Here is a 27,517-nt window from a genome sequence, read left to right as displayed (position 1 = left end):
CCACTGTCCAGAGGATACTCATACATGATGCAAACTTTACTCTTCCAGTGTCCTCTGCTTTTGTCCTTTAACAGGTTCTCTCACACTTGTTGACATTTTGAGGATGGCTATAACCTTATAATCACCTTCTTCAAGTTCAAAGATCACATTTTAAAATCCTTTCCCTCACCTTATTTTTCTATTTCTGTGTAACAAATTACACAAATCTAGCAACTTAACAGACATTTATTAACTCAGCGTGTCTGAGTTCAGGTATGACTTAGCTAAATATCTTACTAGGCTGCAATCAAAGTGCCAGCTGGTCTATGTTCTCATCTGGAGACTCAATGAAGGAACAATTCACTCTCAAGTTTAGTCAGGCTGTTGGCAGGCTTTATTTTCCTGTAGCTGTCTGGCAGAGGACACTAACTTCTACTGGATGCCAGGAAGAAGCCTCCCTCAGGTCCTAGGAGCTGCTTGCAATTCCCCATCACGTGGGCTCCTGTAGGCTGTTCACAGTGCGGTGGCTGCTTCATCAAGACCAGCAGGAGAATCTCTATCTACTAAGATGGAGTCCTATATAAGGAAATATAATCATGGGAATAGCACCTCCATCCCTTTTTTGGTTCCCGATTTGTTCATTAGTGCCCAATAATTCAGGGTGAAATAATTGTTCTTGCACTGTGAAATATTTTATATATACTTTTTACATTTTTCATGGAAGTTAAATTTTCAAGGTGTTCTTAGTACCTAACAATGACCATTTAAGTGAATTTGCCAGGTGAAACATTCCTGAAAATGTCCTTCCTTTTGAAGAGACTAAAATATACCTATTCATTTCATTTGAATCATTCCCAAAGGCAGTCATACTAAAAATAAATTAGAATCACTTATTCCTATGGCAGTGAATACTCTCCATTGTATTTCTGGGTTGGAACAGTGTTTTCTATAGCTTCATGCAAAGCCTGAGGTCCACGAAGAGTCTTGAATATTTGAAGTTCTAGGCCATGCACAGCAAATTCATACATGCCCTGGTCAATTATGGCAGACACTGATACCCAGTCACAATGCTAGTTGTCCTTAGGTTTAGACCCAGCTTTGAAATCTTAAACACTAGGTCCTAGACAGTGACTGTACTGAAGCTTCATAGATCCAACTCTGGTTCCCAAAATTTCACTAAAAATGAGATAATCTATGCAAAAGCAAACACCAAACATAAGCTGATAGAGAAAAATGATGAGATGGGGTAGGGGGAAAGATCCTTGTTACTGGTGTTACTGAGATAAAGAAAAAGGTTAGTTGAAATAATATTTATATGGAAAAATGAGATCAATAGTAGTCTTCGTAAATTATAATCTATGATTACCACATAGTCACATCAGAGCAAATAAGTTTGATGAAAACTAATAGCTAGAATTTTTCAGCTCTTCTCCATTTCATCATACCCTTTAACTATACTTACCATTTGGCTGAGCTATACTGGTAAGCCAAATCTATAATGGTATAGATTCCTCAGTATCTATAATGAGGAACAGATATTGTCCTACTAAATGATTTTGGAGCTCACAAGATTTCTAAATTCTAAAACTGTTATATTTTCAGTAAGAGTAGATATGGCCTTGTGAAGTACTGTGGTGTGATAAGGGCACCTGTGAATGAGACACCGGATTCTTAGCACATTTCACTATGTGACCTTATATGAACTTCTTAACCTCCGTGAACCCATTTCCCCATATGAAAAATGGCAGTTAGTATAAAATAATGTTGACCCCTAATAGTGGATGGGGAGATGGTAAAAGTACATAAACTAAGTCATGAGAAAGTGATCTGGCCCCAGAAGAAATGTGATGTCATATTATTACAAAGTAATATTTATTCAAAAGTAAGCTTCCCTTTGTAAAAATATCTAAATATGTATGTATTTATGAATCCATGCTTCCATAACAAAATACCCAGACTGGGCAGCTTAACCAAAAGAAATTTATTCTCCAGTTCTAGAAATTAGAAGTCCACAACCAGGCTCTGATTTCTGGTAAGGACTCTCTTCTTAGCTTGTGGATGGCCCTCTTCTTGAGAGATATAGTGAGCTCTTTGACACTAATTCTGCCAGATCAGGGCCCAGCCTCACAATTGCATTTAGCCTTAATTACTTACTCAAAATACAGCCACACTGAGGGTTGGGGCTTCAACCTATGAAATTTGGGGCTATGTAAACATTCAGTCCCTAACAACATGGAAAATTCCCAACTGTCCAGAAAAACATCTTGAGTTTTTAAATACATATTTTATAACATGTATTGAGCATTCAGTGGATGTCAATATCTTCATTATCTCATTTAATTTCCATAGCATTTGAGTATGTTTGCTCCTCTATGCCAGGAACAGAGATCTAAACACCTGAGACGCATCCATGAATAAAACAGAAAAGACCTTTGCCCTTGAAGAACTTGCATTCCAATGAGGAGAACCAGACCAAATTAAAAAAACAATACTGAAAATAACATATATTAAATTTAGAAATTATAATTTCTTATAAAAATAAAATAGGTTATGTTGGGCCCAGAGTGCTGGGGGTCAGAGGGTTAAGTAATGATATTAAATAAAGTGGTACAGATAGAGCTCCTGGAGCAAGTGAGAGTTGAGCAAATACTAGGAGATGAGAGAGTTGGCCAAGAAAAGGCATGAGAAAAGAGATAGAAGCAACACAAGTGCAAAGACAGAGGCCTGAACATGGGAGCTCAGTGGGTGTGTTTAAGGATCATCAGTGAAGACAAAAATTAACTCTGGTCTGTCTGACCCAAGAGTCGGACATCCTCATCACTGTCACATAGGTCTGTAAGTAGTGATATGTCACTGTAAGTCTCTGTGTATGAAAGAGAAGAACTAATATTTATTACTTTTATGTGCCAGGTACAGTGCTAGGTACTTTATATGTACTCTTATATTTAACTGTCACAAACAGGTTACCAAAGGAGCCTAAGTAAAGTCTGTGTTGTATGGTCCTATGGGAAAAGAGAGGACACAGGTTAATCAGTGAGATGTCATCAATATACACAAAGTTCATTTCATGTCCATTCTACCCTTACAAAGGCAGAGGGACAGGCAGTGGTGGATTTAATTGAAGGACACTGGCCAGGTTTCCCTCAGTATCCTATTCAGATGTATCTCCCTTGCAGCCCTGTCTCCTGAAATTCACATTCCACTCTTTTACTAGGTTAACCCACTCTTCAGAAAAAGGAATGCATTCCTGGTTTGATGTGAACAAAAAAAGATTCCAGTATTATCTGAATTTCAATTTAAACTGTGTAAGGATTAGATATACTTATGAGCAAGAACTAGTAGAGCCATGAAAAATGGGAGACATTTTTTAAAATTACTGTTAAAATCCAAATTGTTTTTAAAACCCAAAACCCCTTAAAAAGATAATGCATGTAATCACCACTAGCCATTACCCCATGAGTAATTTATTGATTCAATCATTTTCAGAAAATGATAGAAAATACTCAAGGAAAAGCAAAGTCAAGTCCTCAGGATGTTGACACTACCTGAGAGGCAGAGGATGGAAGATACATCCAAGAAAGAGTGAATAAAACTGAAAGAGAGAAGAAAATGGGACTGAAAGAAACTGGACCCATTTTACTAAACACCAGGCTCCAGAGGGCTTTTACGAGGCTATGCCCTTTCTGGACTCATGGTGGGAAAGACCCATATTGTATGTAACTTTAAGTCCCCATTATCTCAAAATGAAGTCCAATGCCATTATTGTGCCTGTATGACCTTTAATGATCTATCCCCACATCCTTGCTCCATGTTTACTCTCATCTTCAAGCATTTGCAAAGGCTGGGCCCTCTGCCACTCCTGCTCTTTCCTATCCTGCTTTGCTTTACCATCTCCTAACAGAAATCTTCATAAATTATTCTCCAAGGCTGAGAGTGTTGCCTCTCACCTCTGCTTCTGTGGTTTCCATTGCTCAATCTGCAACAGGACTTAATACACTAAACCACAAATGTGCGCTATCTTGCAATGACCACTAGACTCTGAGCACCTCAAGGGGAAAGAACAGACAGCACTTTGGCAATCTCTATATTCCCAACACTTAGCACTTTGCCTAGATCGGTAGGCTTTCAGGTGATGAAATGACAGATAGCATGCATGCGCACGTACACTTATACTCAGATACACACATACCACTCTACATAGTCCTCTTTGATATTTTTCCTTCCATTCAGAAAGTAGACTTTTGTGAAGTGAGAGGTCAGGCTCAGTAACACCACCTTGAGCTTTAGGATGTGTAATTTACCTCTTGTCTCCTGAACAGCACTTGCATCCTTGCTAACCAAGAGATCACCCATGGTTGACTGGGCACAGCGTAACATTTACCAATCGCTTATCTGAGAGCATAAGCCCCAGTCATCTATGCTCCTTACTATCCATAAAATACTACCAAAATTTACACTGCATCTAAAATTTAGAGTTCACAGACTTCTTAGGATAAAGAAACCGAGACTCAAAAAAAAGCTGAGTTAGTCAAACCAGATGACACAGTTAATCAACAAGAGTGCAGACTTACGCTGGAGAGTTTTGACTCCCAATTCAATGTTCTTTCTACTGTATTATTTTGCATAGTAAAAGGGAAAAGACATAAAACAAAAATAAAAAGCAGAAAGGTGTCAGATATATTGGGCTCCACCAAATGGTAAAGAGAAGAAATCAGCAAGTTATTCCTCTTTGGCTTTCAGGTAAATACCAGTTAAAATTTTTCTCCTTGATATAAACCAGCTCAGTACAGTCCTTAAGATTTTATACCTGTTGATTTCAGTTTGTTCTTGCACATTTAGAAGAACAAGAGAAAAGTCAGGTGTCTATAGTGTTGATGTTCCAGAGCAGATAAGAAGAAGACACAAATGTAAACGCATCTCTCCACTTTGCTAGCTGTTTCTTTGCCCCTGAAAGGGGAAAAACTCATTAGATCTTTTGCAATCATGTTTTATTGGCTTTCCACATTCAAGATTATATCCATTGCTATTATTTAAATAAACATATAGTATAAATAGCTGGATAGTAATAAATATGGAAATAAGGTTCAGCCTCTTGAGATGTTAAATTTAAACATGACATAAAAGATATAAAAACAAATGTGAAAATAATACTCTTAGCAAATGCAGTTGCCATAAATGTTATTAAAGTAATTATCTTCATAAATTTAATAGGCTTCAAATATGTTTTCACTAGCGGAGAAGTTGAAATAACCTATTCCTTCTAAAGCTCAGTTAGAAATACACTGGGAAAGGTAACCATTTTTCTTATATCTAAACAATAAAACCTAAATTAATTGAATAGAGTCAATAGGATGTGTGTGCTTTGTAAATATCATTAGTTTTTCATGCTATAAAATGATTCTAATGAATATTTTACTCTAAATATTAAGAATGTTTGGTCAAATATGCATAGACTTTTAAATTTTAAAAGAATACTATTTTTAAATAGAGATAATATTTACCATACCTATAATCTTTTAATTTTTTCCTGCTAGTTACCATAGATAACATATTGAAATCACTTGTCTGTTTTTATTATCAATGTAGTTTACTTATTCAAATTTAAATGACACATATCATTTTATACTTGAAGAAGAATTACAGAAGAGGTTATAAGTGATATCTAGCATTTAATTGAGCACTTGATATATACCAGGAATAGTTCTAAGTATTATAAGTGATAATGGTGACCATCATCATCAATAGCATGCATAGTACTTATACATAAGTCCTCTTTCTGGTTCCTTCTGTATTACCTATTTATTATATAATCATCACAGCTCTAAGCAGGGACACTGTGATTATCCCCATGTGAATGAGAGAAGACACCAAGCACCAAGATTTGCAGAAGTTATTTAACTTAGTCAAGGCTACATAAACCTGGGCCTCACCCATCCCACACTTTACTTTACAGTTGAAGTTCTCACCCACTTCACAGTGCTGCCACAGAGCAGAGCTGCAATAACAAGGCCTAGTCATTTGCTTATAAACTTCATTCTGCCTTTTTTATTATTTATTTATTGCCAAAATATAGAATTGAAGCATTCCAAAAAAACTTACTTTTAAAAAAAGATCACTCATTAACTTTTAAAAGTAGAGACTACTTTATGAACATGAAGAATAAAGAGTAGCCAGCTTAAGAAAATGTCCTTTAAAAAATTAGATACTAGCATCTTAGCTATCTCAATTTTCTTTACCCACTATCAGAAGTACAGCTTCATTCTCATAACTGTCTTCCATATGTATCAATTGAAAGTCATATAGTGGTCTTCTAACAAGATGGCTCAGAACTCCCAGAGAGAAGTCCAAGGGGCTTGGGTGGAAGCTGAAAAGCTTTTTATGACCTGTCCTAAGAAATCTATAATGTTATTTCTGCTGCATTCTGTTCAACAAGCAAAGGACTAGGGTCATCCTAGTTTCAACAGGAAGGAAGTCGAACTTTACTTCACAAGGGGAAGAATAGCTCACATTTTGTAGCACCCTTTTGTCTACATGTTGCAAGGGGTGGGGGTCAGCTCCATCTGAAGTATCTGATTAACATTGTGAGACCCCTAGTTCCCCAAAGGAAAATTAAGGTGTTATTGCTAGAAGACAAGGAAGCAAAGAGATGCTAGGTATGTCGAAACAATAGCCATGTTACAAATTGATGCTGATATCACCAAACTGTTGATTCAAACAGACATTATAAAATAAAAATACATCAAAATTGGGGGCTTAAAAAAGCCTTAGTTTATATCTTAACTCTGCCAATCATTTAGTTGGGCTAATTACATGAGATTAGAGTTTTACCTTCTTTATCTATAAAATGTGGAAAATAATAACCTTCCCAGGGCTGATGCAGGCATTAGATGAAACATTAGGTTTTGTTCAACAAATATCATCCCTTTCTCTTTTTTTCCTTGTGAAACCTCTTAAACTGTAGACATGAGCTACACTTGAAAGTAGCACCCTCTTTGAGAGTGGCATGGAATGTAGTAACCTAGAGAGTTTCAAATGTGTTAAAATACTGTTTATAGGCTACACTAGTCATTAGTTTTCAAAATGTAATTCACATTACTCACTTTGATCAGTAAAAGCAGATACACTTTGGTCTCTGTTCATGTGAGAGAGTACCTCTGTGCATCTTCACAGTGACATACTATTCCCTATTTCATCTTCAGAATTCATTTTTCTTAGAATCCTAAGGATTCAGGGCCATCAGTCTTTTGAAGAATATTGAAGGTCACCCAACCCATCTTAATAATGAAAGTTAGGACTAAAGTTAGCTTTCCTCTTTTATTGGTCATCACTGATAAAACTTGATTGCTTAATATTTTTTCCTGGACATTTAGGTACTGGAAGCTGTCTTCCAAATTCAGTGATAAAAAGTGTCTTAAAATACCAGAAAGATGACTTCTCCATCTAGTGCTTTTCATCATGGAGAAATGGCTGAAGCTGAACTGTCCTTCAAGGAATGTTGGCCTTGGTTTATACATTTTATGATTTGAATGCCAACTGAAAAACTTAAGCTACTTATGTTGCAGATTAATAATTTATAATTTCATTTATTTATGTATTTAATTGATGTGTCTAATTCTTTGTCTCATCAATGTCTAGTTATTAACCTAAGTAAAAGTGTTCTTATATTGAAAGCAATCAGGATATCATGAAGCTAAGGACATCACTAGTTCTTTCTCCCTGCTACTAGAAGAGACAATAAAAGAGATGGAGAGGAAGAGAAAGAGAGAGCAAATGAGATTACTTCATCGTGTTCAGTGTGTAGGGCTCACACCAGTGTTGATAAACAAGATCGTCTGTGGTGATTACAGATATCGCACTAAATAACACCGAAGTACAGAGTAAATAAATGTTACTTCTTCAGTTTCCTTCCGTTGGACTGATGTCTTTAAGGAAAATTCACAGTTTGGTACTATTATGCTTTAATACCTCTCTAAAATTTTTACTTATCACCAATTTTTAAGACATGCTGAGGACTCCACCTTTGGAAGATGACAGTATCTAAAAAAGTAACCTTGTTTTTATGTTGCATTTTTTTATATTGACCTTAAAGCAAATGATGTCACCTTACCACTTATAGCAAGGAAGTGAAGTCTCCCTCTTACATAATTTCATGCAAGTAAAAGAATCAATTCCTAGAAGTGACACCCTATATATTAAAAGTCAGGGGAGCCCTTTATGTAGAGCATGGCCTTTTGCAGTTTCTCTTGCCCTGGCTCCTGTGTATAAACAAGGATCCCCAGTCTCTTGTGTAGCCTGTGTGCAGGGAAAGCTGTAGAAGCCGATAGTCAAGTGGTCTGCGTCTGAGATTGGAAGAGGGATGCAAAGGCTGAATCAGCATCTTCCAACTGCCTCTGATGAAGATGGGAACTGAAGGAAATATCTGAGGAGGACACACTACTTACTTCTGCTATGTGGATTCATTCATTCCCAGAGCCATCAAGTAAGTTGCATTTTCCAAATACAGAACCATGGGCCAGGAGGGGAAATTCACCTGATGGAGAAACAATATTTCCTGAGCTGAAAGACAACTTACTCCCCTCACAAGTGATCATTTCCATTATCCTCATCACATCTTCAATTGGCCACAGCAACTGCATTTGTATAAACCCTATTTAATGAAGAAGACTGTGATCAAATTCTCACAGTACCTAGAATATACCCAGCCTCATCTACCTTCACTCTCTCACAAACAAACCACACTTTTGCTCCAGAAATGCTGAACCACAAATAGTTCCCAAAATGCAGCATTCTAACTCATATCTCATGTGCACAGCTTTACCTCCATGGAGATTACTTAAGTCTACTTTGCTTACTTTGCAAATGCTATTCATCCTTCAGCATTTATCTCAGATATCACTTTTCAGCCTCTAGTAAGTTCTGGAGACAGTTGCTTTGCTGATTCACAATGATGCCCCTTACCAGATGGGTAAGCATGGGCAAGTTATATTGCCTTCCTTTGTTTTAATTTCCTCTTCTGTAAAATGAGATAATGTTCACATCCCAGGACCATTATGGAATTAAATTATGGAATCAATGCAATTCAATGAGCATAGTGCCTGGCCTACAGTATATACCCCATAAATGCTATGATTTCAAAGTATTTATTTTATCACTGCACTGACCACATTGATTGCAATTAAATTATATATTTTTTAATTATCCTAAGAGCTCCTTAAGGGCATGTACTAAAATTTATTCAGTTTGTCCCGAGTCCCAGCACAGTACCAGGAGGCATTATATTTATGTTTAATTGAAAATCATCGGGATGAGGTGAGCTGATGCTTACTTGCATAGTAATAACAAAAGGTTAGGTTTTTGAGACCTTACTTTGTTTTGAACCTTGGTCTGGGGCTTCATGTGTGTTAAGTCCTTCAATTGTACAATCCTTTAAGCTAGGTCCTATTACTATTACCATCTTAAAGATTAGAAAACTGGGGCAGAAAGATATTAATGCTTTTTCCAAGATCACATAGTATCTGACTGTATGGATTTGAAAAGGTAATCTGCCTCCAGAGATCTCTCACTCTTAACAACTATAATGATTCACTGCTCAAGAAATTAATATAATAGGTATGTGTCTGTGTGGGTATGTATAATAGATTGTTGTCAGTTTACTTCAGATAATAAGCTTTTAAATAAAGCTCGCAATCATAGCCCTGTTTTCTTCAAAACCATGTATAAATTATGTTAATTTGGATTCTTTTCATTTGTTAGTTACAGAAGCACCTTTAGAACTGATTTAAGCAAAACAGAAAATTTAGTGGCTTCCTTTTGAAAAGTCCAAATGTCAAGTTAGCTGCAATTATACCTGGATTCAGGCCATCAAAAAGAGCTCAAGAATTGGTCTCTTGGTCACCATCTCTTTGCTATGATTTTGTACATGTTTTCTTATTCTCAAGCAGGACCACTCTATGTGAGAGTCCTAGACACTTGAAATTTGACTTAAGAGTTCAGCAATCTCAAGGCAAGAGAGCTTCCTTTCCCCAAAAGAGCCAATCAAATTTCCACAACTAACTCATTTGCCTGTTTTATTCACACTTGAACCAATTACTGAGGCAACAGGGAGGCAAAACCCAAGGAGGTTGGAGCCTGAGGGAAGGTTGTTTCCCAAAAGGTAAACCCAGGTATCACTATGATGGGGGGTGGGGAGTGGAAAGTAGAATTATTGCTATGGAGGTCAAATAACAGATAAAATCACACTGGTTTAGATTAATTTTTACTTGTCCATAAAGCCTGCTTCTTAGAGCTTTATATGACAACAACCTTAGCAATGAATATCGATACAGGACTAAAATATTGAGTATCAATTCTTCTACTCCCAAATAATGAGTCTTGGTCTAAACTACAATCTAGGAAGGGGCTCATTGAAAGGTAACTGATGATTGCCTCTTCGTTCTGCACAACTACTTGGCAGAGCATCATGCATTTCTGAAATGAGTCAATATTAGGATACGTGTATCAGGGACTTGCAGACTGTATATGATTTGCCCTTCCACTTTAGAGAGGGACATGGCTCAAGAAATGGTGCATAATAAAATTCATATTTGAAAGGGAGTAATTTTGGTGTATTTATTTTTGTAGAACAAGATCCTATAATACAAAACAAAATCCTATAATACAAAGCAGTATGCCTTTACTCAGAATTTCATGTTAAGTCATGTTGCACTGGTGACTGTTTTTTCTTTAAGAAAAGTTGTCATCTCAGAAAGTGAAATGAAATAGTTTTTAAACTTGGCACTTGGGCTAAAGCCAACTTAAAAACTCAGAATATAAGGGAAAAAATCTACTTTAGACCTGTCTTCTCATTAAATATTATCAGTTCAAGAAGATTTTCAGACTCTCCAAGGCTCATATTCAGGAAGAGAGAAATTTCTGCTTTCTTCACATCGGACAGAAAATAGTATTAGATCAACAATAAATAAATATTAAAAGACTTTTCTTCAGTTGCTGTATTTTGCTTTTAATTTTAATGGCTGATTTTCTCCCAATTTCTTTTCCTGGGCTACAGCAGCCTCAGAAAACACTTCACCATGACAGCAATTTCTACATACTCTCATCTTCTTGTCCAAATAGCATCAGAGACATCCAAATGAATCTTAATAGTTTAGTAAAATCGAATTAGCTTCTCTAGAGCATAACAGTTAGTATCACTCCATTGTGAGCATATCTGGATTGTAATCAAGAAAACTCAACATTACCTCTGGCACTGAAGAGCTGTGGGAAATGCCTGATTTACATACAACTATGCCAGATTCACATGTTCTGCATCTGGTGTGTGGTGAAGGATGGTGTGGTTGTGCATGCAGAGTAGAGAAATACATAATGTGAGCAGAAAGCCACTTTCAGGATAACATATAGGCCTTCTGAATTTCTAAATTTGAATGCAAAAAAAATTTCTATTTGGTTATTGTGAATATTTATACTAAGTGGATAGAAACTGCAGTAATCTGGCCTTGGTGCAGTCAAATATCTGTATTTATGCATTCATTTAGTTAGTCCACAAATTATACATATATGTATATATGTGTATATGTGTGTGTATGTATGTATGTATATATGTATAGATGATAGATAGATAGAGAGATAGATAGATAGATAGATAGATTACCTCTGGTATCACTTATTACTTCAGAATGTGTTAGGCAGCAAATTAGGCAAGGATTCTTAACTGAAGTAGCTTGAATGATAGTAATTGCTTTTTCTTTGATATAAGAAGTCCAAAGGTATTGATTGTTGCCATTGGTTCAATGGCATAAGTGCCAGCATTGCAGTAATTTTCCTGAACTTTTTTTTATGATAGTCACTGAGAGTGCAGCTGTCATTTCAGTGTTTAAGAGAGGAAGTAGGATTGAGGATCAGGCCAGCAGTGATGTTGTACAGCTAGAGCCTTATATAGCCTTGGTTATATGTCTGATGTTTGGCAGTCTAAACAGTCCAGGAGAACCTCAGATGGCATGGCTACTCTCTCCTTCATGTGACCTTTCATCATGGTCAGTCCAGGGTTCCAAAAATCAGCAAGCCCCAAGCATATGTTTGGTAATGTCTGGCAGGTGAAGCAAATCACATGGCCAAACCTAGATAAAAGAGTGGAAGAGATAGACTTCACTTCTTGATAGGAGAAAAGCGATGGATAGGAGAAGGAAAGGAAGAATCTGTGGCCGTTTCTATAATAGAAAATGGAAAATTAGCATCACCTGGAATAAAGAGATGGTAAATACAAAAACTAAAATGCATCAGCACAACTAAGTCACTATTGCTATTACAGTAAGTTTTTCAAACCACCACAACCACTACAACCCTCCTTACCTTGTTCAAGGAATCCTCAGCCCTCAAATTGAGAAGTAAATTCTAGAGACATTGGAAGATGACCTTAGATAGGTCCAAATAGATGGAAGCAGAGTCCACTTCCCCTGTGCATAGGCCAACCTTCTGAGGAACAGAGTGAACAGCCAATGGTATCCCTGCATATATGAAAGTTGGAAGCCAAAATTGTAGAGGACCTTGAAAAACAGATGGTAAGGAGATTGCTTTTGGGATGGTAAGGTCCCTGGGACTAGTGTGGGGACCAGGGCAGCTGCAGCCCCAGGACCTGCACCTGCCAGACCTGCCACAGGAGTCTTGGAAGACAGCCAGGTCAATGGCTCCCTTCCCTGCCAAACAGGGAAGATAGAGCAGCACCAGGATGAACCTGGATACCTGAAATTGCTGGGAGGAATAAAGACAAAGTGGCAGACACACTGGGACAGTGTTCACCTGCTGAGACTGTGGACACCGGCTGGGTCATTACCAGAGAAATTGGAAAGCCAGGTGACTCCTGGAGAAGGGAGAAGAGTTGGGCCCTGAGGGACCCTTACCTGAATAGTCTCTGGTCTGGTTGGAAAGTTGGGCTGTGTGAGAGGCCGGGCACTTGTTGGGAGTGGCAGGCTTGAACTGGAGGATTTTGTTCCAAAAAGAAACTCTCAGTGGCTGATTAGGGAACTCTCCCACAGCAGCCACCCCCGCCCCCGCAGCAACGGAGGCCGTGCCCCCACCACACCCGCAGCCTCAGTGGCGTTTCCACACCTGTGCCACAGCCTTGGCCTAGCCCCTGCCCCTCCACTGCCTGAGCACTGGAGGCCCAGGTGCACCCATGGCCAATGCCATAGTGGTGCAATACCGCTGGCTCCATTGCAGCTACACCCCGACCCCATTCAGCTACACTGGCTCGCTAAGAGGAAGAAGAAGGCACCCCCTGCAGAGAAGAGCAGCAGGGCACAGGGAGATAGCAGTCCTCAGAAAGACTTAAGTCAGTGGGGGAGCTAAACTACCCTGAGGAGACTTTGAGAGTGCCAGGCATCTAAGACAGCAAAGAACAAGAAGGTGGTATGTGAGTTGCCCCTAACTGGTGCACCTCAAGGACAGCACAACTGGTGGATTGAAGGCACCAGACTGTCATAGAAGGACCCTGGAGGCCCAGCAGCGAATTGAGGAACTGGGCTGGAAGGTGCACAGCTGTGAAGAGTGGCCCACATCCTCACAAAGCCATAGCAAAGGAGAAAACTGAAATCCAGCCCCCTAAGCCAGCTGCAGCCAGAAACATCAGCAGAACTCACTTGGCTGATATAAAGTCACCAGGAAGCTTTTCTTTCTATATATTTTTTCATTTTCTTTTTCCCAAGTGAGACAATAAGACCTGGATCTGTGAAAAGACCAGAGTCCGAACCAAAGGGGGATCACAAAGCTAATCACAACTTTTGAGAAATTGAGACAAATTTTATTTTGCTATTCCAGAGAACTTATATGTTATTGTTTATTTGTATTATTATTTCATTATTTTTACTTCTTTTATTCTATTAGTATTTTTTTATTTCTCTTCTCTTTGTTTAGTTTTCTTCATTTTATTTGTTTGTTTAATTGCATTGTTTAACCAGTTTTCCTTGTTCTCTCTTCCATAGTGTATCTTTAATTTTCCTACTTTCACTTCACTTGTGTTCCAACAGTACACTACTCCAGGCCGTGTACTTCCTATTCTTGTTATTTAGATCATATAGATTCTGTCATATGATTGTTGTTCCAGAACTACTGTAAATAATTGTTGTTCCATACAATTGTAAATACTACACAGCACCCCCCCCCCCCCCATCTTAACCCATTTCACTGTCTTCTGGAACTTTATTACTGTTGTTGTTAACTGTATTCTCTTGCACACTACACCTATTTTCTATCCTTTACTCTCATTATATCTCATGATCTAACATCCCATAATCTCACTGTTTTCAGGATTCAACTCACAATCCCTCTCCCCTCTAACATGAGTCTTATCTTTTTTCTACCTGTTATAAAAGTGGCTAGTTGGGAGAAATATCATGATTAACACCATACTTTTCCAAAGGATCTACTATCTCTTCCCTATGGATTGGTACTTTAAATCCCAGAGAATAATCTCCCCCTGTCTTAATCCATTTTCCCTTCTCCCTGCAACTGATCACATAAAAGAGTAGGTGGGAGCTGTAAACACCAGTATACTTGCTGGAAGAGAGACCCAGCAACAAAGGAAACAAGAACAGATAATATAGGAAGATGGTGAAAGAGAGAGTTGAAGCCACACTAAACTCCACCCAGGACCAATCCAGATATGCAACAAAATGGTAGACAGTACCCAGAACAAACAACTGAACAATAGTGAGAGAAAAGCTTCAAAACCTTGGACAGACAGAAGAACCAGCTTTGACACAACTTGTCTGCACCTGCACAACAGTATACAACACATGATGGGCACACTAACCCTCAATTAACCAGCTGCAGAGAAGGACCTACCAAAGAAAGACCCAACAACAATTAAAGCCCAAAGGCACACAGAGAGCCAACATGAATGACAACACAACAAGAGCAAGTTCAGGGGATTAAGGAGACTACATCACTGAATCTCAGAGGTCTCCTATGATAGCAGTTCACACCATAAACCCAGGGAGTCAGAACAGATCAATTTAAGAAACAGAGGCTAACAGGAAGAGTCTCACAAATGATGGGAAGACAAAGAAATAATCCCCAAATGAAAGGAAAACAGGAAGCCTCAGAAAGAATGCTAAGTGAAATAGAGGCAAGTCAACTATCAGATATTGAGTTCAAAGAAATGATTATAAGCAAGCCCAATGAGGTCACAGAGAATTACCAAAAACTACAGGGAAACTATGAGGAATTCACTGCAAATTATATCAACATGAAAAAGGAAATAAACTATCAACAAAGGCCAAGAGGAAATTAAGAATACAATTTATGAACTGAAGAACACAGTAGAAAGAATCAAAAGCAGGCTATGTGAAGCAGAGGATCAAATCAGTGAGCTGGATGACAAAGTAGAAAAAAACACCCAGAAAGAGTAAGAAAAGGAAAAAAGATTCACAAAGAAGGAAGAGGTGTTAAGGGAACTGCAGGACAACATGAAATATAATAATATCCATAAAATAGGGAAAACAGAAGGAGAAGAGGAAGAGCAAGGGATAGAAAACCTGTTTGAAAAAGTAATGATGGAAAATTTTCCAAACTGGATCAGAGAAAAATCTCAAAAATCCAGGAAACACAGAGCATTCCAAGCAAGAAGAACCCACAGAGGCCCACTTCAAGACACCTCATAATTAAAATGGCAAACTTTCAAGACAAAGAGAGAATCTTAAAGGCAGCAAGGGAAAAATAGGTAGTAACATACAAGGGAGCACAGATAGGCTGACAGCTGACTTCTCAATGGAAACACTGCAAACAAAAAGGGAATGGCCAGAAATATTCCAAGTAATGAAAACCAAATGCCTGAAACCAAGACCACTCTATCCACCAAGGCTGTCAATTAAATGAAAGGTGAGAAAAGGAGTTTCCAAGACAAAGACATCTCAAATAATGCACCACCTCCAAACAAGCTCTGCAAAAGGGGCTAAAGGTTCTGCTTTAAAAAAAGGAAAGAAAAGAGTGAGAAAGAGAGGAAACCAGGAAAGAAGGAAGTAAATGGCAATGAAGAAGTAACTATCAGAAATAACCTTAAATGTAAATGGATTAAATGACCCAATCAAAAGACATAGAATAGCTGAATGGATAAGAAAACATGACCCACACATATACTGCCTACCAGAGACCGACCTCAGACCAAAAGACCTACACAGACTGAAAGTGAAGAGCTGGAAACAAATATTCCAAGCAAATAGACGGGGTGGGGGGGGGGGGGAAGCCAGGGTAACAATACTTATGTCAGACAAAATATACTTCAAAACAAAGACTATAAAAAGAGACCCAGAAAGATACTTCATAATACTCAAGGGAAAAATCCATCAAGAAGACCTAAATATTGTAATATATTTGCACCCAACGTAGGAACATCCAAACACATAAAGAAAATCTTGGAGGACTTCAAGAAAGAAATTAACAGCACACAATTATAATAGGGGGTTTTAGCATCCCACTTTCAAAAAAAAAGAGTAGATCTTCCAAGCAAAATATCAACAAAGGTATTGTGACATTGAGCAATGTCCTAGATCAAATTGACTTAATTGATAGGCATAGAGCCTTTCATCCCAAAGAATCAAAGTACACATTCTTTTCAAATGCACATGGAATATTTTCAAAGATGGACCACATGATAGGACACAAAACAAGCATCAACAAGTTCAAGAAAACTGAAATCAAACATTTTCTTTGACCACAAGAGCTTCAAACTGGAAACCAACCTCAAGGAAAAAAACTCAAAAACACTCATACTCATGGAGATTGATTAGCATGCTATTAAACAATGAGTGAGTTAAGAATGAGATCGAGAAAGAAATCAAAAACTTTCTGGAAACAAATGAAAATGAACTCACAACAATCCAAAATTTATGGGACACAGTGAAAGCAGTCCTGAGAGGGAAGTTCATAGCAGTAGAGCCCTACATAAAAAAGATAGAATCATTTAAAATAAACAACCTAACCCTACACCTACTAGAACTGGAAGAACAACAACAAACAGAGCCCAGAGCAAGTAGAAGTAAGGAAATAACCAATACCAGAGCAGAATTAAATGACGTAGACACTAAAAGCACAATTCTAAGCATCAATTAATTCAGGGGCTTATTCCTTGAAAAGATAGACAAAACTGACAAGTCTTTAAGCACACTCATCAAGAAAAAAACAGAGAGGATCCACATGAACACACTCAGAAATGAAAGAGGAGAAATTACAACTGATACCACAGAAATACAAAGGATTATAAGAAAATACTACGAAGAACTATATGCAAAGAAATTTGAAGACCTAGGTGAAATGGACAAATTTGTAGAAAAATATAATCTTTCAAAACTGAATTAAGAAGAAGCAGAAAGCCTGAACAGACCAATAACAACTAATGAAATTGAAGCACCCAACAGAAACAAAAACACCCAACACATGAAAGCCCTGGATCAGACGGTTTCACAGGAGAATTTTACAAAGCACATGAGGAACAGCTAACCCCGACCCTTCATAGATTATTCCAAAAAATCCAAGAAGATGGAAGACTCCAAAACTCTTTTTATGAAGACAACATCGTCTTAATCCTAAAGCCAGATAAAGACATAGCAAAGAAAGAACACTTCAGGCCAATATCGCTTATGAACATAGATGCTAAAATCCTCAACAAAATATTGGCAAGCCACATCTAGCAATACATTATAAAGATCATACACCATGATCTAGTGGGATTCATCCCAGGGATGCAAGGATGGTACAACATTCACATATTAATAAATGTAATACATCACATAAACAGAAGGAAAGAAAAAATCACATGATCAGATCAATAGATGCAGAAAAAACATTTGATAAGGCACAGCACCCATTTATGATAAAAACACTCAACAAAGTGGGAATAGAGGGAGCATTCCTCAACATAATAAAAGCTTATATATGAGAGACTTGGAGCCAACATCATACTCAATGGGCGTAAACTAAAAGCTATCCATCTAAGATCAGGAACAAGAAAAGGATGTCTGCTTTTGCCACTTCCATTCAACATAGTACTGGAAGTCCTAGCCACAGCAATCAGACAAGAAAAAGAAGTAAAAGGCATTCAAACTGGAAAGGAGGAAACAAAACTGTCATTGTTTGCAGATGACATGATAGTGTGCATAGAAAATCCTATAGAATCCACCAAAAAAACTACTCAACCTAATAAGTGAATTTGGCAAAACAGCACTGCACACTCGTGAGAATGGCCATCATCAAATAAATCAACAGATCAACAAATGGCCATCAAATAAATCAACAAACAAGTGTTGGAGAGGATGTGGAGAAATGGTAACCCTAGTGCACTGTTGGTGGGAATGCAGACTGGTGCAGCCACTGTGGAAAACAGTATGGAATATCCTCAGAAAATTTAAAATGGAACTGCCTTTGGACCAAGCAAAGCCACTCTTGGGATTATATCCTAAGAACTCTGAAACACCAATTCATAAGAACCTATGTACCTCAATGTTTATAGAAGCATAATTTACAATAGCCAAGTACTGGAAGCAACCTAAGTGCCTATCAGTAAATGAGTGGATCAAAATACTATGGTACTTTTACACAATGGAATACTATTCAGCAGAAAAAAGAAGGAACTCCTACCCTTTGCAACAGCATGGATGGAACTGGAGAAGATTATGCTAAGTGAAATATGCCAGGCGGTAAAAAGACAAATACCATATGTTCCACATCTAAGTGGAACCTAATCGACAAAACAAACAAACAAGCAAAATATAACCAGAGACATTGAAATTAAGTACAATCTGACAGTAACCAGAGGGGAGGTGGGAGGGGATAATGTGGAAAAAGAGAGAAGGGTTTTCAGGAACAACTATAAAAGACACATGGACAAAACCAAGGTGGGATGGAATTAGTGGAGTGAGGTGGGAATGGTTGGGGTATGGGGTAAATGCAAACAACTGTACTTCAACAACACTAAAATTAAAAAAATAATAATAATTACAATTCTAGGTCTAGGTTTTGATGTTGAACTTTGGCAATGAATTGCAGCCTGCTTCCAATTTAGCTAAACTTACAGCTTTTCAATTCAGCCACAAAAGTAGTGGATATGTGGCTTGAGTCAGTAGAACTATGATTCAAATTTTTTTTTTGCAAATGGATATATCTGAAATGTCACTGTATTTATATACTTGGTCCTTTGGTTCTCTAACTTTCCTGATGCCATTATTGACTTAAACAAAATAACTTTCAAAATGCCAATATTATGAGTTTTCTTTTCCCATGTATGTTGGCAGTTTTTATTTCAGTCTTTTTTTTTTTTTAAATTTATTTATTGTTATTTAATTACAGTTGTATGCCTTTTCCCCCATCCCTTCACCCCACCCCAGGTGAACCCACTTCCCTCCCCCCTCTCCACCCTCCCCCTTGGATTTGTTCATGTGTCCTTTATAGTAGTTCCTGTAATCCCCTCTACCCACTGTCCCCGCCCCCACCCCCCACCCCCACCCTTGCTATTGTTACATTGTTCTTAACTTCAATGTCTCTGGTTATATTTTGTTTGCTTTTTGTTTCTATTGCTTATGTTCCAGTTAAAGGTGAGATCATATGGTATTTGTCCCTCACTTCCTGGCTTATTTCACTTAGCATAATGCTCTCCAGTTTCATCCATGCTGTTGCAAAGGGTATAAGCTCCTTCTTTCTCTCTGCTGCGTAGAATTCCATTGTGTAAATATACCATAGTTTTTGGATCCACTCGTTTGCTGATGGGCACTTCGGTTGCTTCCAGTATTTGGCTATTGTAAATTGTGCTGCTATGAACATTGGGGTGCACAGATTCTTTTGGATTGGTGTTTCAGTGTTCTTAGGGTATAATCCCAGCAGCGGAATTGCTGGGTCAAAGGGCAGTTCCATTTTTAGTTTTCTGAGGAAATTCCATATTGTTTTCCACAGTGGCCTCACCAGTCTGCATTCCCACCAACAGTGCACGAGGGTTCCCTTTTCTCCGCATCCTCTCCAACATTTGTTTGTGGATTTGTTTATGTTGGCCATTCTGACTGCTGTGAGATGATACCTCATTGTGGTTTTAATTTGCATCTCTCTGATGGCTAGTGATGCTGAGCATCTTTTCATATGTCTCTGGGCCTTCTGTATGTCTTCCTTGGAGAAGTGTCTGTTCAAGTCCTTTGCCCATTTTTTAATTGGGTTGTTTGTCTTCCTGGAGTGGAGTCGTGTGAGTTCTTTATATATTTTGGAGATCAGGCCCTTGTCTGAGGTATCATTGGCAAATATGCTTTCCCATATTGTTGGTTCTCTTTGTAATTTGGTGCTGTTTTCTTTAGCCATGCAGAAGCTTTTTATTTTGATGAGGTCCCATTTGTTTATTCTTTCCTTTATGTCCCTTGCTTTAGGGGATGTGTCTGTGAGGATGTTGCTGCGTGGAATGTCTGAGATTTTCCTGCCAATGTTTTCCTCAAGGACTTTTATGTCTTTTTTTTTATATTTCAATTACAGTTGACATTTAATATTTTTATAGTAATTTCAGGTGTACAACATAGTGGGTAGACATTTGCATGATTTACAAAGTAATCTACCCAATAAATCTAGTACCCACCTTACATCATACATAGTTCTTACATTTGACTATATTCCTTATGCTGTATTTTACATCCTGTTACTATTTTATAACTGCCAATTTTTCCTTCTCAATCCTTTCATCTGTTCACCCACTTCCCCTAGCTCCCTTCAACCTGGCTATCATCTGTCTGTTCTCTCAGTCTATCTCTGTTTTGTTTGCTCATTTTTGTCCTTTATATTCCATGTGTAAGTGAAGTATTTAAAAATAAGCACCTTATATTATTTCTCATTTCTTCATCTACTTTGAATCATATATACAAGCTCTGGCATACTTTTATGTATCTCATACTGCCTGTATTAAGTGGTGCTAAGCATAGAGCAGATAGTGTATAAATATTTTCTGATAAGTAAAGCTAAATTCTTCTAAGCCAGCTAGACAATTCCACAAAAATAACCATGCTAATTTTGTGCCATTCTGTAGGGGAAAACAAAGGAAACAGTTGGTTTTTATTTTCCACTTCTCAAGAGGCTGGTAGGCAAAGTCATATGCCAAAGGGATATTGGACAGTTCTTGCCAAATTACAAGAAATAACAAATAATCAAATTATTTTGCCATTTCAAACACATACACACAAATAAAACTAGATGCTCTATGTTCAAGATTTACACATTTCATCCTCACATGAAAGTCAGGTTTTGTTTTCTGAAGTTCAATTATTATAATAAACCTAACAGCATTGAAGTCTCCTCAGAGATTGCATGAGTGTAATGGCTTTAGAGCAAGTTGTTCTCTTATTTTATTGAACAACTATGAAAGAGGCAGAGAGAGCACTTGGAGCTACAAGCTTCTCATCCAGGACTCATTCCTCCTAAGATTTCCCTGTTCTCAGTTGTAACTCACTCAACCATTTTTCACATCACTATATATATAATAAGAGAAAACATGGGTTTTGCTCAATTCCCTAGGATGAGGTTTCTCAGACAATAGATAAGTTCAGGGTTAGAGACACTTCTCTCCTACTTGCTAATAATTTGTAAAGATCTGAAAAGGCCTATGAGGTTTCACATGCCCTGTTCTTCTCCCTTGTCTAAAATCTCCATCAATGCCAAGGGCATCTCAGGAGTCTGAACTTCCTTTAATCTAACCCATTTAGAAAATGACTTACAAATTATTGAATAAAGTAGAGAAAATTGATACTTTTCATTAGGCTGAAAAATGTATTTTTCACTGCCGGTATTTGAAATGTGTTTTCTATTTAAATTTTATCTCTGTTGATCTTCTCTAGTGGGAGTGAGATTAAATGAAAGACCTTTCAATCAGTGTACAACTTTCCCATTACTGCCAAGATGGCAAGCACTCATTTTACAAAGAAACCTGATGCCAAGAATTTTCTGGGAATAATTTAATTTGAGATCAGTTGCAAAGTGGAACAACCAAAAGTGATATTTCAACATATCAATAACTATAAAAGTGGTTACTTTACATTTGAAAAGTGGAAGGGGTACTTTGCTGGAATTATTTGATTATAATAAATCTATAGAAATTCTAGCAAAATATATATGTAGAATTTAATAATAACTTTATAAAGTACTTCTTTCAAATTGGGAAAATACTTATATATGAATATACTTCCTCTAAAATTGTAATAACACAGAGATCTTAGCACCAAAAGATATATAGATATACATGTAGCTTAAACATTACTTGTAAATATCATTTTTAAATCTGATCTTCCTTTTTATTTAAAATGGTGAACCATTTTAGGATTCTTCTCCACTCAGGTATCCCCACTCCATTTTGTTACCATGGATATAAATGGGTCAAATAGAAATGACAACCACAAGGATATGGAATTCCAGTGGAATTAAAACATAAATGTCTCTTCTGTTCTAAAAGAGCAAGATTCTTCACACTGAGTTGGCTGAACTTAAAAAGATACATATGCTATAAGTACATCCCATTCATTGGGGACCAACAAGAAATATCCATTTACATAAAGGCATCACATGTGGCATGTTTGGTTGGTTGATTGATTTTGACTTAGAACCTCCACTAGTCTTGACCTCTTCATTCTCTCTTCATTCTGTGACAGCCCTCTCAGTTGAGTTTCTTTGAGGAGAAATTATTAACAAAGTAATTGAGGTTTTACTGCTATATTAATTCAACTCTATAGACAGTTGAAGTGGAATATGAAGGCTGGCAGTTGTCTGGGTTAACTAGCTAGCTAAGCATTATGTTTCTGAAACCTCCCCAAAGAAAAGCAAAATCCATCACTAACCATTATGAATTTAGCATTGGGGAAGCTGTATAGAGAAGTGGGTGCTTGTGATAGAAATAGCAGTTTGTAACAGTTTTTCTGAATGCAAATATGACAAGATATATGTCACAAGTTCTAAAGTCCTTTTCATCCTTTAATAAGAAATTTCATTCCTTAGAATTCATCCAGATGAAATTAAATTAAATAAACTTAAAAGAACTATGTGCAACTGTACAAGATGATTAGATAGGTATGAGTAGAGTAGGCACTATAGACTGGGTGCAGAGGGCACTAGAGTGAAGAGCCCCAGGTGTCTAGTGATGGGTAAAATTGCAAGTCCTTGCATGACCACTCCCTTAAGCACTGACCCCTAGATATGATATCTAGGCTTCAGCTGTACTTCAGCTCCTGGCCCAGAAAAGCAGCAAAACCACATGGAGCAATGCCATGGCTAACGTCAGGACCAGCTGCAATGACTAATGACCCCCTGCCTTGGTGCTGACCAATCAGTGGAGACCACAAGCCTGAGGAGGCACGCCTGGAAAACTGATGAATATTCTATGTCGACTGTCCCCTGAGAGATCCAAATAAAAGCCCTAAGATAAGAAGTCTGCATGTATTCTCTCTCTCTCTCTCTCTCTCTCTCACTCTGTCTCTCTATCCACCCCCTCACCCTCGGGCCCCAGAGCACACTTGTGTCTTTGCCTCTCTCTCCTAAGTTCCAAGGGCTCTTCTTTTGCCTCTGTAACTCATTTCCTGAGCCCATTCTTTTAGAGCTCATTTTTCCTACCTCTATGACATTCTAAATAAACTTTCTCTTATAGTTTTGAGTCTTGACTCTGAATTCTTTCTTAGCAAGAACTCAAGTACTGATGTTGGTGAATAGGGGTCTAACACCTGGTGCTGTTTCACTATCCACACAAGAATGGTCATGTAAATAGCAAACCAGCAACCACACACACACACACACACACACACACTTAACTTTTCAATAAGATGGGACTACTAAATAAATTAAGATACAGCCTTGCTATGGACATTATGTAGGTGTTAAAATCATGATGCATTTAGTTTATTTATAGACAAGAAAAAATATGTATGTTCAGCGGTTATGTTTTAAATTAGAGTACATGACAGTATATGTGATATAATTTTACCTTCATGAAAAATTTTATATTAAAATTATGTTGGTGTGTATATTTATTCAACCATTTTAAAAATAAGTATTGATCCCCTACTATGTGCCAGCATGTTCTAGTCACTTGGGAATATACAGTTCAAACCTCATGAATCTTACCATCAAGTGGGAGGGAAAGACAAACAGCCAGATAAACTAAAAATGTGTGAATTCAGATAGCAGTGCTGTTATGAAGAAAGTCAAAGCAGGCTAGAAGGAGAAAGTAGTAGAGTCAGGTAGGTGTGTATTATTTTAGATAAATAATCAAAAAGGGCCACTCTGAGCAAAAATAACTGAATGTGGGCCAGATCAGTGTCAATTCTGGGAGAACATGTCCAAGACAGAGGATTAGCTGAATCAGAAACAAGATTGACAAGTTCACTGAAGAGCTACAGTTTGAATGATTGGAACAAAATGTGAGGTAGAGTGGGGATCGTAGAAAATGTGATTGGACAGACAGAGAGGTCAAATGGCATGGATCTTTGTAGGCTATACAGTAAGATGTTTACAATTTATTCTATGTGATGGAAACCATTGGAGAGCTTTAAGCAGTGGAGTGATGTGAAATTATTTGCATTTTAAAAGATTGCTCTGGATGCTGTGTCAAGAAAACTCAAAGAGAAAGTCTGAAAAAAAGGACCCAAATATAACAGTCTATCTCTACCTAATCAGAGTGTGGGTGATTCGTATGATCCTTTTGACAATCTGTATGTCTTGAATTTTAGAAAAGAATATATATAACATTTAGAATTAGGAGCAAAATATAAAGATTTCTGAGGTTGGCAAAAAAAAGAACATCAAAATGTTTGAATCTCAATAAAATTACAAATTACGATCTATTATTAACTTCAGGGTCATACAAGTATGTTAAACAGAGAATATTAAATATGAGAATATAGGCTATTCTATGTATTTGCTTCATCTGTTGAATTGACTATAAAGACATGGATTTATTTCTGGGCTCTCTATTCTGTTCTGATATATGTGTCTGTTTCTGGGCCAGCACCATGCTGTTTTGATTACAGTGGACACATAGTACACTTTGATATTAGATAGCATGATTTCTCCAACTTTGTTCTTATTTCTCAGGATCACTGTTGCTATGCATGGCCTTTTGTGGTTCCATATAAATTTTTGAAATATTTGTTCTAATTCTGTGAAATATGTCATTGGAATCGTGATAGGAATTGTGCTGAATCTATAGATTGCTTTGGGTAGTATGGACATTTTTGATGATGTAAATTTTTCCTATCCATGAACACGGTATGTATAAATCCAGAGGGTCAGAACAAATCAACTTAAGAAGCAGAGGCTAACAGGAAGAGTCTCACAAACAATGGGAAGACAAAGAAACAATCCCCAAATGAAAGGAAAGGAGGAAGTCTCAGAAACAATGCTGAATTAAAAAAGGGCAAGCCAATTATCAGATATTGAATTCAAAGAATTGGTTGTAAGGAAGCTTCATGAGCTCACAGAGAATTACCAGAAACTACAGGGAAACTACAATGAACTCACTGCAAACTATATTAACGTGAAAAAGGAAATAGAAACTATCAACAAGAGCCAAGAGCAAATGAAGAATAAAATTTCTGAACTGAAGAACACAATAGAAAGAATCAAAATCAGGCTCGATGAAGGAGAGGACCAGATCAGCAAGCTGGAAAACAAAAAGAAAACACACCCAGAATGAGCAACAAAGGGAAAAGAGGCTCAGAAAGAATGAAGACGGGTTAAGGGACATGCAGGACAAAATGAAACATAATAATATCCATGTAATAAGGATACCAGAAGGAGAAGAAGAAGAGCAAAGGATAGAAAACTTCTTAGAAAAAGTAATGATGGAAAATTTCCCTAATCTGATGAGAGAAAAAGTCACGCAAATCCAGGAAACACAGAGTCTCAATCAAGAGGAACCCAAAGAGGCCCACTGCAAGACACACCATAATTAAAATGGCAAAATTCCAAGACAAAGAGAGAATCTTAAAGGCAGCAAGGGAGAAATGAGAAATAACATACAAGGGAGCCCTGATAAGGTTAGCAGCTGACTTTTCAGTGGAAATGCCCCAAGAAAGAAGAGAATGGCAAAAAATATTCCAAGTAATGAGACCAGAGGCCTGAAACCAAGGCTACATTATGCAGCAAGGCTATCAATAAAGGGCCAAGATAGAAGGCCAGATAAGCTTCCCAGACAAAAGAAGTCTAAAAGAACACATCTCCACAAAAAGAGTTCTGCAAGAGATGCTAAATAGACTGCTTTAAGGAAAGGAAGAAAGAGAGAGAAACAGAGGAACACGGGTACAAAAAATGTCAATGAATAAATACCTATCAATAATAACCTTAAACATAAATGATTAAATACTCCAATCAAAAGACATAGAAGCGCTGAATGGATAAGAAAGCATGACTCACACATAAGCTGCCTACAAGAGACCCACCTCAGGACAAAAGACCTACACAGATTGAAAATGAAGGGCTGCAAACAAATTTTCCAAGCAAACGGACAGGAAAAAAAAGCAGGGGTAGCAATACCCATATCAGACAATATAGACTTCAAAAGAAGGGCCATAAAGAGAGACCAAGAAGGTCGCTCCATAATACTCAAAGGAAGAATCCACCAAGAAGACATAAATATTGTAAATATATATGCACCCAAAATAGTAACACCCAAACACATAAAGAAAATCTTGGAGGATTTCAAGAAAGATATTCACAGCAACACAATTATAGTAGGGGACTTTAACACCCCACTATCAAAAATGGACAGATCTTCCAAACAAAATATCAACAAGGATATTGTGTCACTTAACAATACACTAGGTGAAATGGGCTTAACTGATATATGTATAGAGCCTTCAATTTCAAACAAGCAAATTAAACATTCTTTTCAAAAGCACATGGAACATTTTCAAAGATAGACTACATGATAGGACATAAAACACGCCTCATCAAGTTCAAGAAAATTGAAATCATATCCAGCATTTACTCTGACCACAAGGGACTGAAACTACAAACAAACCTCAAGGAAAAACTGCAAAACACTCAAAAACATGGACATTGAATGGCATGCAATTAAACAATGACTGGGTGAAGAATGAGATTAGGGAAGAATCAAAAACTTTCTGGAAACAAATGAAAATGAACTCGCAACAATCCAAAACCTATGGGACACAGCAAAGGCAGTCCTGAGAGGGAAGTTCATAGCAATACAGGCCTACCTAAAAAGAATAGAAACATTTCAAATAAACAACCTAACTCTATGCCTAAAAAAACTCGAGGAACAATAACAAAGACAAACCAGAGCAAGTACAAGGAAGGAAATAACCAAGATCAGAGCAGAACTAAATGACATAGAGACTAAAAGCACAATTCTAAGGATCAGTGAATGCAGTAGTAGGATCTTTGAAAAGATAAACAAAATTGACAAGCCTTTAAGCAGGCTGATCAAGAAAAAAAGAGAGAGGACCCAAATAAACACAATCAGAAATGAAAGAGGAGAGACTACAACTGATACCACCGAAATACAAAGGATTGTAAGAAATTGAAAACC

General features: G+C 37.4%; 1 protein-coding gene across 1 annotated transcript in view; it reads left to right on the top strand.

The window, feature by feature from the left end:
• TAFA1 (TAFA chemokine like family member 1) overlaps positions 1-27,517 on the top strand; it is a 126,407-nt gene that overhangs the window by 77,122 nt on the left and 21,768 nt on the right. The gene's annotated exons all lie outside the window — the stretch shown is intronic.

This window comes from Desmodus rotundus, chromosome 8, assembly GCF_022682495.2.
Source record: "Desmodus rotundus isolate HL8 chromosome 8, HLdesRot8A.1, whole genome shotgun sequence".
Lineage (NCBI taxonomy): Eukaryota > Metazoa > Chordata > Mammalia > Chiroptera > Phyllostomidae > Desmodus > Desmodus rotundus.
This window is presented reverse-complemented; position numbering and strand designations above follow the sequence as displayed.